Raw genomic sequence first — 20,353 nt, 5'->3', positions numbered from 1 at the left:
GGAAAATCTGTGACAGATATGCGTGTCAAGCTTTGTTCAGTAATCTACAAAGACAACATTCTGAAAGGTTTCATCTGCTCATCACCAGGGACCTCTTTATCAAAATTAAATGTGTTCACTGTGTCCTGTTGCATAGTTGAATGAAAGAACTACTTAATGTTTTGCTGTATGTTAATACAGCTAAGGGATTAGCACAATTTACAATGCTTAGGAGAAGATTAGGGAACTGGGAAGCATACAGATTTGACTAAGCAAACATTGCCACACTCAAATTTGCATGTGCCCAATGGATTTTGAATGACTATGTTTCAAGTTTTGATAGCATGTTCTTCCTTCTTTGTGGCTGATAATTAAACTATTTAATACTTGTACAATATACACTGGTACAATAAATTCAGTTCTGGTTGGAAATCTTACATTTTTTCACAAAAACATGAAAAATGGTGTGGGGGAAGAACTCTTGCACAAGAACACATCCACACGGCCATGTGCTTTTGCGTAAGAGCATCCATGGCAGTGTGGACACTCTTGCGCAAGAAAGCTTTGATGGCCATTTTAGCCATAGGGCTTTCTTGCGCAAGAAACCCCTGCTGCACGTCCACACTGCCCTCTTGCGCAAGAGAGCTTACACTTGTTAGAAAAGAGCCTAGTTCTTGTGCAAGAGTCTCTCCCTTCCCACGCTTTACTGTAAATCTTCTTGCAGAAGAGCAGACAAGCAGTGTGGTGGACACTCTGGAAGAACGGCTGTTCTTGCGCAAGAACCTGCCACTGTAGACATAGCCCAAAGGTCCCTCTAGCCCAGTATCCTGTCTTCCAACAGTGACCAATGCCAGATGCCCCAGAGGGAGTGAACAGAACAGAGAATCATCAAGTGATCCCTCTCCTGTCAGCCATTACCAGCTTCTGACAAACAGAGGCTAGGGACACCATTCCTACCCATTCTGGCTAACAGCCATTGATGGACCTAACCTCCATGAATTTATCTAGTTTGTTTGTTTTTTGAACCCTGTTAAAATCCTGGTCTTTACAATATGCTCTGGCAAGGAGTTCCACAGATTGACTATACGCTGCGTGAAGAAAAACTTCCCTTTGTTTGTTTTAAACCTTCTACCTATTAATTTCATTTAGTGACATCTGGTTCTTATGTTATAGCAACAAGTAAATAACTTGTCCTTATTCACTTTTTTCACACTAGTCATGATTTTATAGACCTCTATCATATCCCCCCTTAGTCTCCTCTTTTCTAAACTGAAAAGTACCAGTCTTTTCAATCTCTCTTCATATGAGACCCATTCCAAACCTCTAATCATTTTTGTTGCTCTTTCCTGAATGTTTTCCAATGCCAATATATCTTTTTTGAGATGAGGCAACCACATCTGTATGCGATATTCAAGATGTAGGCATACCATGGTTTTATATAGAGGCAATAAGATATTCTCTGTCTTAGTCTCTATCCCTTCTTTTATGATTCCTACCATTCTGTTTGCTTTTTTTGACTGTGGCTTCACATTGAGTGGATGTTTTCAGAGAACTATCCACAATGACTCCAAGATCTCTCTCTTGAGTAGTTGTAGCTAAATTAGTCCCCAACATATTGTATGTATAGTTGTAAGTATACTTTCAACTTCTTTGCCCAGTATTATGTTAGATTTACCAGTCTGTAATTGCAAGGATCACCTCTAGAGCCCTTTTTAAATATTGGCATCACATTAGCAATCTTCCAGTCAATAAGTATAGAAGCTTATTCGGTACAGCGGCCTAGTGAGTATCTACTGGACCCTCACACTAAACTTGATTTCTCAAAAGTCACTTAAGCACTTTTGAAAAAACTTTGTGCTAGGTCTCCAACAAATTCCGGTCGGAGTAAGCCAAATGTTTGCAAACCCTTCCCCAACATAAAACTAATAAATGAAGTGGGGCCTATATTGAAGAACTGAAAAGAAATCATCAGAAGGAGGCACACTGACTTCTATCTAATTTATACCTATGTGAAAATTTACCTCTCCAATTCTGCCAGCATTGACTTTCTACTGTTCCTTTTTTAAAACCTAGCTGCGTGTTTCTGAAGAAGGTCTAGGTATGCTTTAAATACCTAGTAACTGCCCATAGTTTTCAACTCTGCCTTTCTAACCAGGATTTATTCCTCATCTTTTGCCTCTATAAACCTGGATTATAAGATTTACTTGCTCTGCTTTGACTTGTCATGAAAGCTGTTTAAGTTTTCTCCAGCCATACTTTTGACCAATCCAAACATTTTTTTTTTTCAGAAAATGTTTATTTTGGAAAGGGAGTAGAGGAAAATTGTAGTTTAACGAACTCAGAAACTTCCAAATTTTCCACCAGCCCCACTTGCTGTATGTATCCTGTCCATTGTAATCGCTTGACAAAAGTGAATGAGCTAGATGGAAGGATATATCCTTTATCCTCATCCAATTTCTTGATGAGGTCATTATTTGGTTTCTGTGCCTTTGGGTTTTTTGGGGACTTGGAATTTGCTCCTGAACAGCAAAAATGGAGGTAGAAGATAATTCTCTTCCTTGAGACTGTACTGCTGTGGTGGTTGTGACTAGCTCCAATATCTGACCGTCCATCAGTGTGTCTGATGGAATAACCCTTCTCTGTGCCTGCAGCCTACAGAAACTTGTGTGGTTCTTAGGATTTGTACAGGTTTCAGGAGTGAAGAGGGGGGGAGAAGACACTAGTTAGTCGGTCTGTGTGTACATTGTTTGCATATGGCTTGCACAACCACTGCAGCACTGCTTTACAATATTCTCTTAATAAAAAGCCAATTGAGATTTAGCCACATGGAATACTTTCATGTTCTCCATCATGCAGCACATGAAACATGGTGGCAGTGGACAGTCTTGCAAGACCTGTGGCCAGGAAGGATTATCATGATTATGAGGGTTAGCCAGCAGCCTGGGGATTAAGGGGTTAACTACACCTAGCCAGGTGGAGTGACCAATAGGAATGTAGGTGGGACTTTCAAACTGGGACAAAGGAATTTAGGTTTTTTCCTTTCTCCCCTTTTGTCTCTCTGGGAGAGTTCTCTGCAGCTACAGAGAGGGACAAGCATGTCTCTCTCTCTCCAAGACACCATTCTTCATTTTCTGTAAGTAGGGTAAAGTTTAGGTAGTTTCGTTAGGTTTTATTGTTTTAAGGATTGGGTATGGGATCTGAGATCTGGCACTGTTTAAAAGATGTTTTGGCTTTTCTTTGTAACTAAGTTCTAGGCCCATGGAGGTTCTCCATGAGTATATTTTGTTACCTTCCTATCTAGTCATTATACTTGCAACAGGAATATTGTTGTAATAATAAAAGTTCTTTCTTTTCTTTTTATTAACCTGGCAGTGGTTAATTGTGTGCCTTGATTTTTATTTTAGGGGTGAGATTTCCCAAATGATCTTTCCCCTGATTTCTTTATCAACATTTGGGTGGTGGCAGCGGAAGTTTTATTCCCAAGATCTAGGTTTTTAAGATTTTGGGGGAAGTTTTATACCAAAGCCTAGTAGATAAGGCTTTGGGGTACACTTGCTGGCCCCCACTTCTGCATTTATCATGCCAGAGTGGGGAAGGAGCCATGACAAGGATGATTAACAGATAAACAGCAACCCAAAGCTAAGCAAACGGGCAGCATGGAAGAACTCAGAGCACAACAAATACTGGATTTCCAGACAAATCTCTTCAGCAAGTATGGAAGCACAAAAAGTTGACCATTAGGTATGAAGGTGAAAAAAAAAGAAGGATAAACCATTTTATCACCTTATTTGAAGGCAGAAGGGGATGAGAAGTAAGACACAATTGCCAGGAATAATGCCGGAAACACTGGGACAGATAAGTGTTTCAGTACTGTAACTCCAGGAAGAATGAGACTGTAGGTTCTGGTTTTGTTTTGTTTTGTTGACTGAAACCAAGAAACAGAAAAGTAAATAAATACTTACATTAGAGGTGAGAACTCTGGGAACCATGGTCTATAACTAGATCATTTATGGGACGTGTGGCTCCAATATAGGAGGGAGACAGGCCTGTTTCTGTTAGTTATCCCTAGAGAAATGCTTCTGAATAGCAAAGGGACCTGTAGAACTCACTGGTGCAGAAAATGTACATGGGCTCAAGCTAAAGGAACCCAGGAATCAGGATAGAGACAGACTGACCAAGAACACAGACATAACCATACTATGGAAAGTAACACAAAAGGCAGAAAAAAAGTGCCAACCCTATAGTCAGTTGTGCAAAGGGAGTGAGAACAAGAGCCACTTCCTTTGAATGGTGCAGCTACCCCAAGAGGAAGATGGAGAAAGGCAGTAGTTGCTGCAATGTCTGAGGCCGGGTCTACATTAAAGCAGAAGGTTGAATTAAGATATGCAACTTTAGTTACATTAATTATGTAGCTGGAGCTGATGTATTGTAAACCACATTTCTGCACCATCCATGCAGTGGAAGTTCAACGAGAGCAAATGCTCCTGTTGGCTTCCCTTACACCTCAGAGGAGCAAGAGTACCTGTGTTGACAGGGGTGCTCGCTGAGTTTGATTTAGTGGGTCTTCTCTAGACCTGCTAAATCGAACCCTGGAAGATCGACCATGGCAGTGTTGCTCTTCCGCAAAGTGAAGACATGGCCTGAGGTTGTAAAGCAGTGGTTCTCAGCCCCTGGACCATTAGCATGCATTTGCAGCCCATGTGACACCCTCAGGGCATAGGATGTGACCCACAATGGTAAATAGATTGAGAACCACTGATGTAGAGACTTCCAGTGAAGAGGAACATATCTGTGGTAAATCTAGCATATGCAAAGACCCTCAGGCTACGTCTACACTGGCCCCTTTTCCAAAAGGGACATGTTAATTTCAGAGATCGTAATAGGGAAATCCGCGGGGGATTTAAATATCCCCCGCGGCATTTAAATAAAAATTTCTGCCGCTTTTTTCCGGCTTTTAAAAAATCCGGAAAAGAGCGTCTACACTGGCCCCGATCCTCCGGAAAAAGCGCCCTTTTCCAGAGGATCTTATTCCTACTTTGAAGTATTTCCCTATTACGATCTCTGAAATTAACATGCCCCTTTCGGAAAAGGGGCCAGTGTAGACGTAGCCTCAATGTATTAATTGAGAAGAAGCCTACCAGCAATTCATAAGCAGTTTAATTCCAACTGGTCTGTGGCACCAACTGCAGAGCAATCTCAGCAACACTGATCAGTAGCAATGGTGAACTAAAAAGGTGTGCCAGTGCTGATGATGTGCAATAAACCATTCTGGGACTACTGATCATGCAGACTGTTAAACTCATGAAATGAGACATTATGGCTTGGCTTGGCCAAGCATACTCCTCACCACTGCACAACTGGATAGTGCAAGCCATGGGTCTGATGACAGTACAAATCAGAATATCCTCTTTGAGAGAGGAGGGAGAATAGTTGCCATGGACCTTGGCCAGCATTCTAATAGAAAATGCTGACCTATTTCAAGGAAATGAACTCCTAGGAGGCAAACAGGAATGAGAAATAGACCCCATGTGCAACTCATGAGACTGCTGACATACAGAGTTCCATTAGCTCTGGAAAAACCACTGAAGAAGGAGCTGGCAAACCAGCAAAGGAGAGAGGAAGAGGCATAATTATACCCCCTGAAAATACCAGTTAGGTTAGCAGCCTAGTAGAGTGAGAAAACCTTCAGGTAAATTGAGGATATCCATTGAGCCAAACCACTAAAAAGAGCACTTTTTGGGGTGGGAAAGGAGAGGAAGAAAATTCATTCTCCATTACCAATGATTGAGACCATATTACTTGACTTATTTAGGGCAGAAGCATTCACTGTTTGTGATGTCAAGAACTGGTTCTGACACATTGAGCTAAATAAGCCATTCAGCCACCTGACAACCTTTGATGTAACTACTGTCAGGTAACACAGGGTACAAATAGACTGTGCTGATGATCACAGGTGAGGTGTTCCAATGTCAACTCAACTAGGCATCTAGACAGACTTCTAGGCATCAAGGCAGCAGGTGACATTGTTATTGTCAGAGAAGGAAATGTAAATGAATAGTCAGCCTAAGACCATGATATGAAGCTGTGATAGCTATTAAACAAGGGTTGGGGGCAGAATATTAGGTTGAATGCAGACAATTGCAGTTCTGAAGAGAACTGAGGTCCCCTTCATAGGATATCTGTTAACTCCTAAGGGACCTTGGCTATACCCTGAGAGTCATAAAGGAAATGCCCAGACCAAAGGATGGGATGGTAACACAGTGATTTATAGGGATGGCCAATTATCTTTCCAGAATCTGTACACTCTTATCAAAAGCCTGAACATACAGTGATTTAGAGTGGGAATGTTAAAGACCCAAGAACAGGCATTTGAATGAGTTAAATCAGAAACAAGACACTAGCCCCAAAGTAATTCAACCTTGTGGGACAGCTAGAGCAATAGTGGGAGGGAGGCCTGGAAGTAGCACTGATGCAAAGCCAGCAACCCATAACATTTTCTAGCAGAGCTCTGGCAGACACAGAACAGGGTTATGAAAAGGAGCTACAAGTAGTGTTATTTGGAATGAAGTGATTCCATCAGTTTACATTTGGGCACAAAGCACACACATAATCCGGTCATAAGCCCTTAGAAGCCATTGCTGTGTGTATCCAGGTGACCATAGTGCTGGTTGTTGATACTCCAGAACTACCAGGTGAAGGAAACCACGACTGGTAACAGAGATTCTGAACAGAGTACTTCTTCCAAAGTCCAACACAGATGACTCAGTGGAACAGGAAATATTGTAGTATGTTCATGGACTTCCTTTGTGCCGCAAAACAATAAAATCAACAGGGTTGGGTGCTGTAGACAGAGAAACAGTGCCTAGACCTGAGCTGGCCACATCATAAAGAACAAGTGTCTTTGTTGATGGGCTAGAGAACAAAAACTCTAGTTCCCATGAGGGGTAGTCTGCTTCAGCCCACTGGAGAAATAATAGGTCATAGTGTGGCATTCTCTTAACTACTGCTTAGCAGGCAGTTTGCTGCCACAAAGGAGCCAAAGACCTGAGGACACTATGTACAGGCAAGAAGGTCTTGGTCCAACAATCCAATAGCCACCCAAAGCAAAGGCAACTGTGCATGCTGCAGTGAGACATGGATCTCACGCGGTAGCTTGTGAACAGGTGGAATCACCATTGGCACCTTCTTGTGGTTGGGCAGTGCGTAGCAGCTCTTCCTCCACTGGGTATCTCCTGCTGACAGCTGCTCCCCCTCAATTTGTGCTCCCCCTGCCAGGTCACTTTAGAGATCTCCACTTCAAGGTAGTCCATGAACTAAGGATGTCAAATATTAACTGACTAATCCAATAGTCAATGCATTAGTCTATTCGGTTAGTCGATAGGGCATCAACTATTTGATTAGTTAACTATTTGATTAGTCGATAGGGCACCTCCATTATCGACTATTCAATTAGTCAATAGGGTGCCTCCACCTAGGGCTGTTGCTACACTTCAAAGGCAAAAGCGTCGAAGCCCGAGGTCAGCTGGGGACTCCCTCCACTGACCCTAGTCTCCACACGGCACTGCTGGTTTGAAATGCCGTGGGGAGCCTGACATCAGGCTACCCACAGCATTTCAAAGTGGCAGTGCAGCACAGAACCCGGGGTCAGCTAGGGACTACTCTTCCCCTTATCCCCTCCCCCCTTGCCGCCTCTGTCTGATAGAGGCAGCAAGTGGGGGGGGGGAAGCGACTAGCATTTGCTTATTGGATAGTCGACTAGTTCTTCACATCCCTACCATGAACCAAAAGCAAGGGGAGTTAGCACAAACTAAATTAATAAGAGAGGGAACTGACTTCCTTTCAGGATGCATCAGCAACTGACCCTCCCTTCCCTGAAGGAGGGGCATTCAGACAGTGGCTGTCAGGTTCAAGAACAAAGTTCAAGATTGTTCTTTTCCATGGTCTGCTCACAACTGAGCTGCTCTACTCCCTTTTTAAGCTCCATCTCCAGCCTTGCAGTTGTGGTAGGGCAGAAGTGGCTGAGTCATGAGCAGTTCCTTAGCCCCTTGTTGTCCAATTTGAGAACTGTGTGTAGCAATTAAATCAGCACACATCTGAATAGATGGGGAACTTACAATCAATTTCTGTTAGAAATAGGCCATTGTAGACCATTTTGAGAAAAGACAAAGACAAAACTCAGCTATAATTGACTGAATTAAAACTTCAGTCCAAGTTTTTGTGAAGGAAAAACTTACATGAGTTCTGTCAATGGCAGCTGAATGACAAATTTCCACAGTTGGGTCAGAAGGCTACTGCTCATTGAATTTTTCCTACAGGTGCTTAAATTTGCGGAATGACATCTTCTAATGTTAATCTGAACAATCAAACATCTGTCATCTGAGACTCAAACCTCATTCCATAAAATGTATGGGTCCTTCAGTTGGTTTCAATTTGTGGTCCCATTGATATTTCTTCCCAAAGTAAGTCTAGCTCACACAGCTACTGGGTGTGGTGTACTGTCCCATGTAGTGGCACTTAGGCCACTTAGGGTGCATCTACACTGCACCCATAGCTCAAAATAAGCTACGCAGTTTGAGCTACGCAAATTGTGTCGCTTATTTCAAGTTAATTTTGAAATTTGGCACTGTCTACACAGCACTTTTTTCTAAATAGAGTGCTATTCCAAAACGACCCATACTCCTCCTGGAATGAGGCTTACAGGAATGTTGGAATAGTGAGTCTGTTATATTTCAAAATAATGGGCTTGCTCAAAAGATGTGGAATAGCTATTTTGGGATACTTCTGGTATCCCGAAATAGCTCCACAGTGTGGATGTAGCCTTACAGAAAGATAAAAGCGAGTTCCCTTTACAGCCTTAGCTGAGAGTCAGGCTTTTTGCTCAAGTGGTAGAGGCTCATGCACTAAGCACCAGAAATCCCAGATTCTGTTTTGCATGTCAGCATTATACATGCTTTGATGTTGCAGTCTGTTTATTATTGTATAGTGTATTTAAATCTCTCTAAATGAAAGACATGTACAGTTATCCGATTAAAATCCTATGTTTAAGCAAACTTGATGCCATTCTATTTCTGGTAGTTTACCAACATGGCCTTCTATGCTGCAGTGGTTGTGCATCAGCATTTTTTTAAAAAATTATCTTGAGCAAATATCTTGTTTTCTGGTCAAAATTCTTCTACTGATCTGCTTATTTTAATTTCTACATTTCTGATGAAATTGCATAAGATCTATGAAGGTCAAAAATTAGTAAAATAAGTAGAATTGTGAAAAGTGATCTGTTTTTTTTAGTGCACTGAAAATCTAATCCTTATTTTGGAGCTACTGCACAGTGGTTGGTTCAGTAAAGCTACTTGCTTTCTGTGTCAGTCAAGGCTCATGTAAGTAAGCTATCAGTGGAGTGAATTATAAACTTGACAAAAGACTTCTGCACATCAGGATCTGCAAGCCCTGTCTGAAGGGAAAATAACTTTTTCAGTAGTTGCAACAGAGGCTTTGACTTGGTAAAAGCAGCTGCACTCAACCTAGCAAAAGAAGCAGAACGCATAAGTGAAGTACCAAGTGTGAATCTCAGATGCTGTGCAACACATAAAAATATAAATATGCTTTGGAAATATGGAAAGTTTCCTGATAAGTTTTACATTCTGTCCTTTAAACTGCTCCTGAAGACTGCAAAGTACTCTTCATAATTTTAGCACACTTTTAGCAATTGTAATGTTTTCAGTTTCTTTTTAAACATGAAATAAAAAAACTAGATGTATGCATCTCATAGTTTTAAATAATGCATTACTGTCGGGCTTAATCTTTTGTAGATGGGCAGTAGTGTCTGATTTAGAAGTATTAATCTATAGCTGCACTGTCATGTAGAGACTTAAATGGGGCTTCCTAAGGATACTAAATTCACTATAAAATGATTACAAGACATCTCAGTCAGCCTTCTCAACCATGAAGGCTGTCTGGCAGATTCATAAAAAAGCATTGTTGTACATAGAGCAAGAACACTAGAGTCCGAGCAAATTACACAAGCTGGTTTTGGTAGGGCTGAGTTAGCATTCCCAGATAGTCTAATAAAATATTAAATATCTGAGTAGCTTCTATATAATTTCCTAATATCCTAGGAGGCTTTGTCTTCACTCATAGACTCAAAGTGTCCAGTTCTGAAAAGAGGCTGCCTATGTGGCTAGCGTTTAGGAAAACAGTTTTGTATTTGTTTTTGCAAAAGATTGATTTGCTTAGGATGTGACCAAATTATAACTCTCTGACAGCAATTCTTTCTCTCCCTGTAATTCCATTTACAGTCTAGGGAAAATTGTATTTAGTGATTCATAAATTGAGAAATGCTTGCTCCTGTAACTGAGGAAACAGATTGAACTGTCTGAAGAGTGGACTTCTAAATGTGAGAGTTTTCAGGGCTTGTGCACCAGAGCAGGCTAGGATCAATTTAAATTAGAGGCCAAAGGTCAGACACTATATACTGACATAGAAGCCAGTTTCCCAAATTGTTTGCACCAGTTTTTCCTGAATGTAAAAATACTTGGCTTTTGAGAATATCTTACACTGAGATGAATTTCTGCTAAGGAGTTTCTGTGTGACCTCAAATTATTGTATGACCATGTTCTAACCAGCTTTTAAAAAGCTGATGCAGGGCCAAACATTTAGGCTGCGTCTACACTGGCCCCTTTTCCGAAAGGGGCATGCTAATTTTCAACTTCGTAATAGGGAAATCCGCGGGGGATTTAAATATACCCTGCGGGATTTAAATAAAGATGTCCGCTGCTTTTTTCCGGCTTGTAGAAAAGCCGGAAAAGAGCGTCTAGACTGGCCCGATCCTCCGGAATAAAGCCCTATTCCAGAGGATCTCTTATTCCTACTGTGTAGCCCCTTAATTCGAACTAGTGGGAGGCTAGCCCTCCCCAGCTTTCCCTGGTAGCCACTCTGGGCACCACCAGGGAAACTCGTATGCCCCCCACCCCCGGCCCCGGAGCCCTTAAAGGGGCACGGGCTGGCTACGGTGCCCGTCCCAGGTGCAAGCCTGCCAGCACCCAGACAGCAGACCCTGCACCTGGCACGCCATGAGCCAGCCACCCGATGCCCCCCAGCCCTCCGCCTCTTCCTGGGACCAGGCTGGCGGCTCCCGGGAGCCTGGCCAGGACCGGAAGAGGCGGGCACCCGCCTGGTCTAGTGCAGACATCGTGGACCTCGTCCACGAACTCCGCACTAGGCAAAGGAAAGTGGCCGTCTAGGGCAGGAGAGCTGCCAGTCTGGCCACCAAGGAGCAGGTTTGCATGAAAATCAAGGTGGTCCACTGAGACCCCCGACCCTGAGCCCTGAGCTTAGAATGGCCATACTGGGTCAGACCAAAGGTCCATCTAGTCCAGTAGCCTGTCTGCCAACAGTGGCCAACCCTAAGTACCCTGGAGGGGATGGACCAAAGACAGTGACCAAGCCATTTGTCTCATACCATCCATCTCCAGCCTTCCACAAACAGAGGCCAGGGACACCATTTCTACCCCCTGGCTAATACCACTCCATGGACCCAACCTCCATGACTTGATCTAACTTCTCTTTAAACTCTGTTCTAGTTCTAGCCTTCACAGCCTCCTGCAGCAAGGAGTTCCACTGGTTGACTCTTTGCTTTGTGAAGAAGAACTTTCTGTTATTAGTCTGAAGCCTGCTACCCATTCCTTTCCTTTGGTGTCCTCTAGTCCTTCTATTATGGGAACTAATGGAGAACTTTTCTTTATGCACCCTCTCCACACCACTCTTGCTTTTATAAACCTCTATCATATCCCCCCTCTGTCTCCTCTTCTCTAAGCTGAAAAGTCCCAGTCTCTTTAGCCTCTCTTCATATGGGTCCTGTTCCAAACCCCTGATCATTTTAGTTGCCCTCCCCTCTCCCAGCCTCTCTCTTCCCCTCTCCCACCTCTTTTTCCCAGTCTCCCCCAGTTTTGTTCAGTAAAGAGAGATTCTATTTTTGAACACACGTTTTCTTTATTTTGTACATCAGGAAGGGGGGCTAGGGAAGGGTAAGTGGAAGGAGGTGAGGGAGGAATGGGGTACGCGCCCCCGATGGGAAGGACTGGGCTGGCTCTGTGGGCTTCTCGGGGTGGAAGTTCTCCTGCAGCCGCCCGATTTCCCCCTACCCCCGGATGGCAGCCTGTGGCAAGTGCAGCCGGGGTGATGGCCGAGTGCTGTGATGTTCTGCGTGTGGGCACTCAGGGCACTCCAAGCCAGGACTGCTTTGCAAGCGGGAAACCCTGAGAACAGTCTGTCCGGGGTGGGGGTCGGGTCCCTTTAAGCACAGCCCTCGGCTAGCCTGAGACAGCAGCTCCACGCTCTAAGTCCTCATCTGATGCCCTGCCGGCACTGCTTCCGGCCATTCTTAACCTCTGTCCAGGGTCCACTCTGTGTGGACATGCTAGTTGGAATTAGCAAAACGGTAATTCGAACTAGTTTTTAAGTCTAGCTGCGCTAATTCGAATTAGCTTAGTTCGAATTAACTAATTCGAACTAAGTTAGTTCGAATTAGCGCTGTAGTGTAGACATACCCTAACAAGAATGGTATACAAAAAATATGAAATAAGACAGAATAATATTCTGTGTGTGGCTATAAGAGATCTATAGAACCACATCCTTGACTGGTGCTATTTGGCTTAGCTCTGAAGTCAGTGGAGCTATATTAACTTAATCAGCTGAGGATTTGGTCCTTTACTGGTAAAGTTAAAGGAAGCAAAGCAGAGAAGAGTTGGTGTGCCAGATCATTCAAAGAGAATATTTTTAAGGGCTAAGGAGGTGATTCTGAAGAGAGCTGAGCACACTCAACATTCTTTGAGCATCCTTAATTTACTGCCTCTTTCTTTTTTTCCCCTCAGCACCTTGAAATATTATGTTGATTTACTCTGTGGCAATTCTATCCTTGAAATCTGCAAGGTTTTGCTTACCGCAAAAGAGATCATTTACTGCCTGTTCCATAGAAAAGTGACCTGGTTGTAAGCAGTGAAATTCTCTGCTGCATTTCTGAGAGCTACAGCAGAGAAAACTCAGCCTAGGACAGAATAAGGACTGGTGACTTTGACACCTTTTTGCCCTCCCTAATCGTGGGCGGCACCAGGGGCTGAAGATACACACACACCCCAGTATAATATAAATAGTCCTGAGGGGTGGGGTGGTATCTAACTTCCTGGGACCGCCCTCAAGGGCCACTGCATATCCCAGAATTTCTGCTGAGTTAAGTTCCGATACCTGCCCCAGAATTACTCTCCTGTCCCCTACATGCCTCATATTCCAGATTGCAAGGTTGTCCTTGGGAGGCAGCTGTACAGCTATTTTCTTCCATGCCTGCATTAGAGGAAATCCTTCCCAAACTGGCTCCGGGGCTCTGAGGACCCCTTTATGCTTCTCTGGATCTTTTATGATCTGTAAAGGAGCTGGAGAGGACATGTGGATTTCATCTATGAAAGGAGCTCTGGTAAACAATAATAAGTATCAAGACACTTCGGGCAGGAAAGGTAGGGGTAACATCACTGAGATTATGCTCTGTCTCAGCAAAGACTATTGCACTGCATGATGGGATAAAGAGGGTGGATTTTATTTGACTAAAAGGATGTCCTGATTACCTTCTTTTAGATGTTGCAGCATGAGGGTGATGTGGGAGAGACTTGAATGCAGTGTGAGATTTGGGTAAAGGGAGAAAAGTCTGTAAATCAGGAAGGACTTTCCAGCATAACGAGCAATGTGGAAGAAAGTGCATTAGAGGAGATGTAGATAAATGGGGTATAAAAACTAGTTCAGTTGATGAGGGAGGTGATGAGACAATATCATAAGAAAAGCTTAACGATGAAGAGGGACTGTTCTGTTTGGCTTTGAAAGCAGGGGCAATAAGCTTGATCTTGATAAATCAGAAGAGAGGAGCCAATAGAAAAACTGAGCTGATATGATCTGGTTCTGGTGCAATGTCCAAAAGGCAGGAGAGTGACGAATTCTGTACAGTAAAACTCCAATAGTCCAGCATCCAATTGTACGGCACTCCCGATAGTCCAGCATTGAAATGGCAAGAGCCTAGTGAGTGAGCTTCAGCAAAAAGAGTCACAAGGCAGCAGCAGCAGCAGTTGAACCGAGCAAAAAGGGTAAAAAAGGGTTAAAAAAACTAAAACATTACAGTATACTGTATACAATATGTACAATAAAAAGGGTTAAACACACTTTATCTATAGTATATACTGTATACAGTATGTATACATCCATCTTATAGTACCTCCTAATAGTCCAGCATATTCAATAATCCAGCACCACGTAGGTCCCAAAGGTTCTGGATTATTGGAAGTCTACTGTATATTGGAATGATATTTAAGAACCTACATGTAAGCCCCATGTAAGATGGTGGGGGGCAAGAATGTGAAATAGGTTGTGAAGGCTCATCCTTTAGGATGAACCATTTGGGGTTCAAACTCCTCAGTTACTATTCCTTATGCTTTTCCAGCTGTAAAATGTAATGAAACTAATGTTTCTTAATATATTTCCTTCTTTTGAGGTCTCTTCCCAAGACATTGTTCTGTGTGCTGGGGGATTTATGTGCTAATTACAGTGGATTTTGTGGTAATTATGACCTAAATATGTCAGTAGGAGTCTTAGTGGAGTTAGCACTATGCAACTGACAAGAGCCATACAAGTTTTTTAAGGTTTGTTCATTTCATCTTAAACTAATATGGGTCTGACTGCGTACAAAGAATGCATATTTTTCTCTTGGTTTGCTGCTTTAAAAATGCATGTACATGTTATTCATTTATTTAGTTTATTTAATCTACCCTGTACCTCACTTTCCCATGTGCAAAATGGGGATAGTTCTTTTCTGCCTCACAGGAGTACTGTGAAAATAAAACCCATTAACTTTATAAGATGCTCAGATGCTATGTGGCTGAGGACCATAGTACATAGAAAACCCCTAGAAAGTGAATTGAACTCTTGTGTAAAATGGAACCAGATTCTAATCTCACAAATTGGAAGATGTTAGAGAAGAAACAGGCAACCCAGGAGCAGATGTGGTAAACTACTTTATTGCCCATACACGTAAATCTTGGACCCTTAAAACAGTCTTTTGAGTGGCAATAAAGCAGTTCCATCTACTCCATCCGTTCCTGGGTTGCCTGTTTCTTCTCCAACAATATGCATGGAATGCTGGCTTGAAATTCAGCTTTCTATTCATACTGGCTCCAGCCTACCCTTCCTCACCCTCAGGACCAGCTTTAGGAAGTGCAGGGCCCAATTCAAACCAAATTTTGGTTGAGCAAAAAAAAACAAACAAAAAAACAAAAAAAACCCCCACCAATCCAGCACTCAAATAACAACTCACAGCCCCTTTAAATCTCCAGCTACAGGGCAGAGTCCCGCCTTTCAGCCAAACCCATGAGCTGACTCCCCCTCCTGTGGTGCACAGAAGTCTCAGTACTCCTCCTCCGGGTCCAACGTCCCCTCCCGCAGTGTGCCCAGCACACTTCTGAGTTTAGGGCGTGGGGCCCTCTGGCTTTAGGGCAGGGGGCCCTTTTAGGCGTGCGGCCCAATTTGGGGGAATCGGGCCTAAAGCTGGCCCTGTTTACCCTCCGTGCTGCTGCCTCTCTCTCAGAGACAGCAGCGTGGGAGTGGAGAGGGCAAGTGGATCCAGTGCTCATGGGGAACCAGCTTTTAAGCCAGCTCCTCATGGGCACTGGCTCCCACTCTCCATGCTCTTGCTACCTCTGATGCAGAGGCAGCAAGGGGGGGAATGCATGTGGTTGACAAGATTAACAGATAAGCCTGAGCTTATCGGTTAATCGTGTAGTCTTCCACACAATGACATCCATAGTCCTCAGCGCTGCCCAGAGTATGCCCCACGATGGCAATTTAAAGCAACTGGGGCTCCAGCTGCCACTGCTCCTGACAGGAGTCCCAGGGTTTTTGAACCACCCAGCTGTGGGGCAACTGCCCCGTTTAGCTCCTCCACTGTTGGTGGACCTATGTATGATGCAGTTAACCTGCTTTACAATTATCATACCGTGCCCTGAATTGAACCTATTGAAAACCAGGCACTGATTAGTAGATGGGTGTGGATGAATGGCATGTTCTCATCTTGAAGCCAGCACCTGAATTCTAGAAACTTTTGGACTTTATGTCCCATTATTTAGCAGTCTCAGAAATCAACAGGACTACTCACGGATGTGTTTGCAGGTCTTTGTCAACAAAGAAATATAGAGCCAGTAGGATAAGAAGCTGTAAATGTACAAGAATGAAAAAAACACCATATTTCATGTCGCTCTCAAGTTGTGCAAGAAATATAGGGCATGTCAGAAATGCCCATTCCCCCACTAAGTGGAGTCAAGCCACATTTCCTCAGGGAGAGCAACAGAACACAGGTTCAAGGGCACAACCTCTCCCATGTGCTCTATGTTCTGCAGGCTGATATAGAGGGTGAATGGTGAGGGGGAGGCATTGCTTGCTTTGTCCTCTTGCTTCACCTAGTGATTTGTTTCCAGGAGGAAGCAAGAGCAGAACAATCTTTGATTATAGGGACAGTTACTGTTTGTCTGGGTATAGGTTATACAGGCTGGGAGGGATGCAGTGTATGTCCACCCCAGAGCAAATCACAGTCTAGTCCCAGTGCCAGATTTGTCTATGAGAAAACATGAAACATGCTAGCAGGACATATGGTGGTGCAAAGGCTTGTGTTTTCAGGGAGTTGAGAGCGTGATTGATGACCACACTTGTCAATTGTATCTTTATAGTCCTAGTATAATGTGCAAAGATCTTGGTGGCACAGAGAGCAAGGACACTATTTGCCTCTGCAACTCCTTCGAGTCCTTTTTTGGTCACAGTTGATACAAGTTTGAAGCCTCAATCTCCTTTCATTGTGTATTTACCTGAAAATACAAAATATTACTTTAATCTGACCTGATTGACAGTCTGCTCTATTGATGTTCAAGCATTTGCAGAGCTTACCTAGCACCTGGTCAGTCCTACATTTCTGTGAGCATGACATTCTCTCAGATCTTATAAAGGAATGTTTATAAGCAATCAGCAAATCCCAAATCACGTGGTGCAAGCCAGACATTCATTTAGTAGCACAGACAAGAGGGGTGGGAAGGAGTCAGATTTTACTTTATTGCTTCCTTTGGCTGTTAACTACTGTATTTGCAAATATCAGACTTGATCCTATTGTCTTCTCTGACACAACTCCCATTGATTTCATTAAGTGTTTAGACTGTAGAAGAGGGATTATCAAACTCCTTCTTTATATATGTGCAGTGATTGAGCTATGGAATGTAAATAGTGACTTAGTCATATGATGGTGATGCCTTTTTTCTGATCCAGGTTATAAAAGTGAACTTTAGAATTCTAAACTCAGATCTATCTACTGAGATGGAACCAAATATAGGAATGACACTGAAGACACAAAACTATGTGAGCCAATTTTGAACAGAGATTCCGCGATAGTGGTGCAAACTGGAATTACAAATTCTGAGTTTGCATTTTAGCTTTTGATAAATCTCATTCTCCCTGAAATACCCGAGACAAATCTGCTTTATGCTGGGCATGACCAATGTGGAATTTAGAGGAAGGAGTCCATCTGCCTACTAGAAGCAGCATCTCTCCCTACCACTACAAAGAGGTTAGATTGACTCCCTATACCAGGCAGCACATTGTGGGTCCAATTCTGTTTCACGAGGCATACCGGAGCAGTCGTCAAAGGCTTCCCTTGTCGACCGCAGTGCGTCTAGGCTGCCCCACTGTGCCGGATCTGCTGATCGTAGGCGCAGCATAGCGGCCATTTTTATTTAATGGAGCGGGGATTATTTAAATCCCCGCTTCTTTGCCTATGCCGAATAAACTATATTACATGGCTCCATCGACGGAGCCATGTAGTCTAGACATAGCCCGTGAGTCTAACGCCAGCCCTGCATGGCAGACACCCTGAAACCTGCTCACTGCCCCCCAGGAGACCCACAGTTAAGCACTGCTGGTATAGATAGTTATGGGACAGAGGTGAAGAGAAGGGAGGTAGGTTGTGATTAGGTATGAGAAAAGGTATGTTTTCAAACTCTCATACAATTCTGGCAAGAAACTGAAATGGTTCTGAGCCCTAGTCTCTCAACCCAACTTGGTTTAATTAATACTTCTATCACATGACAGGTGGGAATGTGCAGCTATATAGCCACAGCCTCCCTTAGCTACTATTATATAGTGCTGATAATACTTCTGTGGTTTTAGAAAGAAGCCATTTAAGATGTAACTATCACTGTTGCTGGCTGGGTGTATGCAAAGTGAGTCATATTCTGTGCTCCAGTGAAAAAATCTGACATCTGAAATCCCTTTACTAACATAATTTTACTCTTATTCTCTGTGATTGGAATGTATAGCTAATATGTTGAGTATAAATTTCATCTGGAATAAGTACAAAACACTGGAAGGAAAAATACCTTGGTTTAAGAAAATCTGGTGATGAAGAAAGGAAAAATTTGCCTCACCAAAAAACCCAACACTGGGAAATATTTTTAAATGTCCATTTTTTCCTGGAATGCACAGATAACTCCAATAGCCAACCCCTCAGTAATGCTAATCGGAACTAATTAGTAGTAAATAATGATTGTGTGCCCTCACTGATGCGTCACATTAATTTTAGTGCCCTAAGATTTCAGGGCAATTTCATAGTAGTTTACATTGGAATAATAAAGATTAAAGTCAGGGTCATGTTTTAAGTGAATAACCATTTTGCAATAGTTTGAGAGGTGGAAAAAAATGAAAAACTTTGCTGGTCATATTAATGTTAATATTTTAAGCTCTTACGATGTTATACAACTGGCACAGTGTGTGCTAGTAATTTAAAGAATAACAAACAGGCTTTTATCCTAGTCAAAATTATTAGAACAGGTGCAATTTTAAGTATCGTAGCATAAGCATGTCACTGGAATGCATTGTTTAGCAATATGTTTTTCATGGTAAACTTACTACTTCGGCAGCACAGATGATGATTATTTGTCTTGGTTGCCAAAAGTCTTTGGGGGTATGTCTACACTATAAAGTTAATTCAAACTAACAGCCGTTAGTTCGAATTAACTTTCATAGGCACTACACATACAAAACACTAGTTCGAACTTAATTCGAAGTAGCAGAGCGCTTAATTCGAACTAGGTAAACCTCATTCTATGAGGACTAATGCCTAGTTCGAATTAAGGGCTGTGTAGCCACTTAATTCGAACTAGTGGGAGGCTAGCCCTTCCCAGCTTGCCCTGCTGGCCACTCTGGGCCAAACCAGGGAAACTTTTCTGCCTCCCTTCTGGCCTCGGAGCCCTTAAAGGGGCACGGTCTGGCTACGGTGCTTGTGCCAGTGGCAAGCCTGCCAGCACCTAGCCAGCAGACCCTGCACCTGGCATGGCATGAGCCAGCCACCCGCTGCCACCCAGCCTTCCGCCTCTTCCTAGGACCAGGCTGGCAGCTCCCAGGAGCCTGCCCGGGGCCGCAAGAGGCAGACACCCGCCTTGTCTAGTGTGGAGATCGTGGACCTCATCGAGGTTTGGGGGGAAGCCTCCAACATCCACAACCTCCGCACTAGGCACAGGAATGTGGCCGTCTAGGGCAGGATAGCTGCCAGCCTAGGCACCAAAGGCCACATGCGAACCCAGGAGCAGGTCTGCATGAAAATCAAGTTGGTCCAGTGAGACCCCCCGACCCTAAGCCCTGATTTTAGAACATAAGCACATAAGAATGGCCGTACTGGGTCAGACCAAAGGTCCATCTAGCCCAGTAGCCTGTCTGTCGACAGCAGCCATCACCAGGTACCCCGGAGGGGATGGACCGAAGACAATGACCAAGCGATTTGTCTCGTTCCATCCATCTCCAGCCTTCCACAAACAGAGGCCAGGGACAATGTTCCTACCCCCTGGATAATAGCACTCCATGGACCCAACCTCTATTAATTTATCTAATTTATCTTTAAACTCTGTTATAGTCCTAGCCTTCACAGCCTCCTGTAGTAAGGAGTTCCACAGGTTGACTATGTGCTGTGTGAAGAAGAACTTTCGCTTATTAGGTTTAAACCTGCTGTCCATTCATTTCATTTGGTGTCCTCTAGTCCTTCTATTATGGGAACTACTGAAGAACTTTTCTTTATTCACCCTCTCCACACCACTCATGCTTTTATAGACCTCTATCATAGCCCCCCTCAGTCTCCTTTTTTCTAAGCTGAAAAGTCCCAGTCTCTTTAGTCTCTCTTCATATGGGTCCTGTTCCAAACCCCTAATCATTGTAGTTGCCCTTTTTTGAACCCTTTCCAAGGCCAAAATACCTTTTTTGAGGTGAAGAGACCACATCTGTACACAGTACTGAAGATATGGCATACCATAGTTTGATACTT

At 43.3% G+C, this 20,353-nt stretch overlaps 1 protein-coding gene across 2 annotated transcripts in view; it reads left to right on the top strand.

Annotated features, from left to right (window-relative positions):
• RGS17 (regulator of G protein signaling 17) overlaps positions 1–20,353 on the top strand; it is a 94,999-nt gene that overhangs the window by 45,051 nt on the left and 29,595 nt on the right. The window lies entirely within an intron of this gene.

This window comes from Pelodiscus sinensis, chromosome 3 (assembly GCF_049634645.1).
Source record: "Pelodiscus sinensis isolate JC-2024 chromosome 3, ASM4963464v1, whole genome shotgun sequence".
Classification (NCBI taxonomy): Eukaryota; Metazoa; Chordata; order Testudines; family Trionychidae; genus Pelodiscus; species Pelodiscus sinensis.
Note: the sequence above shows the minus strand (reverse complement) of the source record. Positions and strands in the feature narration are given on the sequence as shown.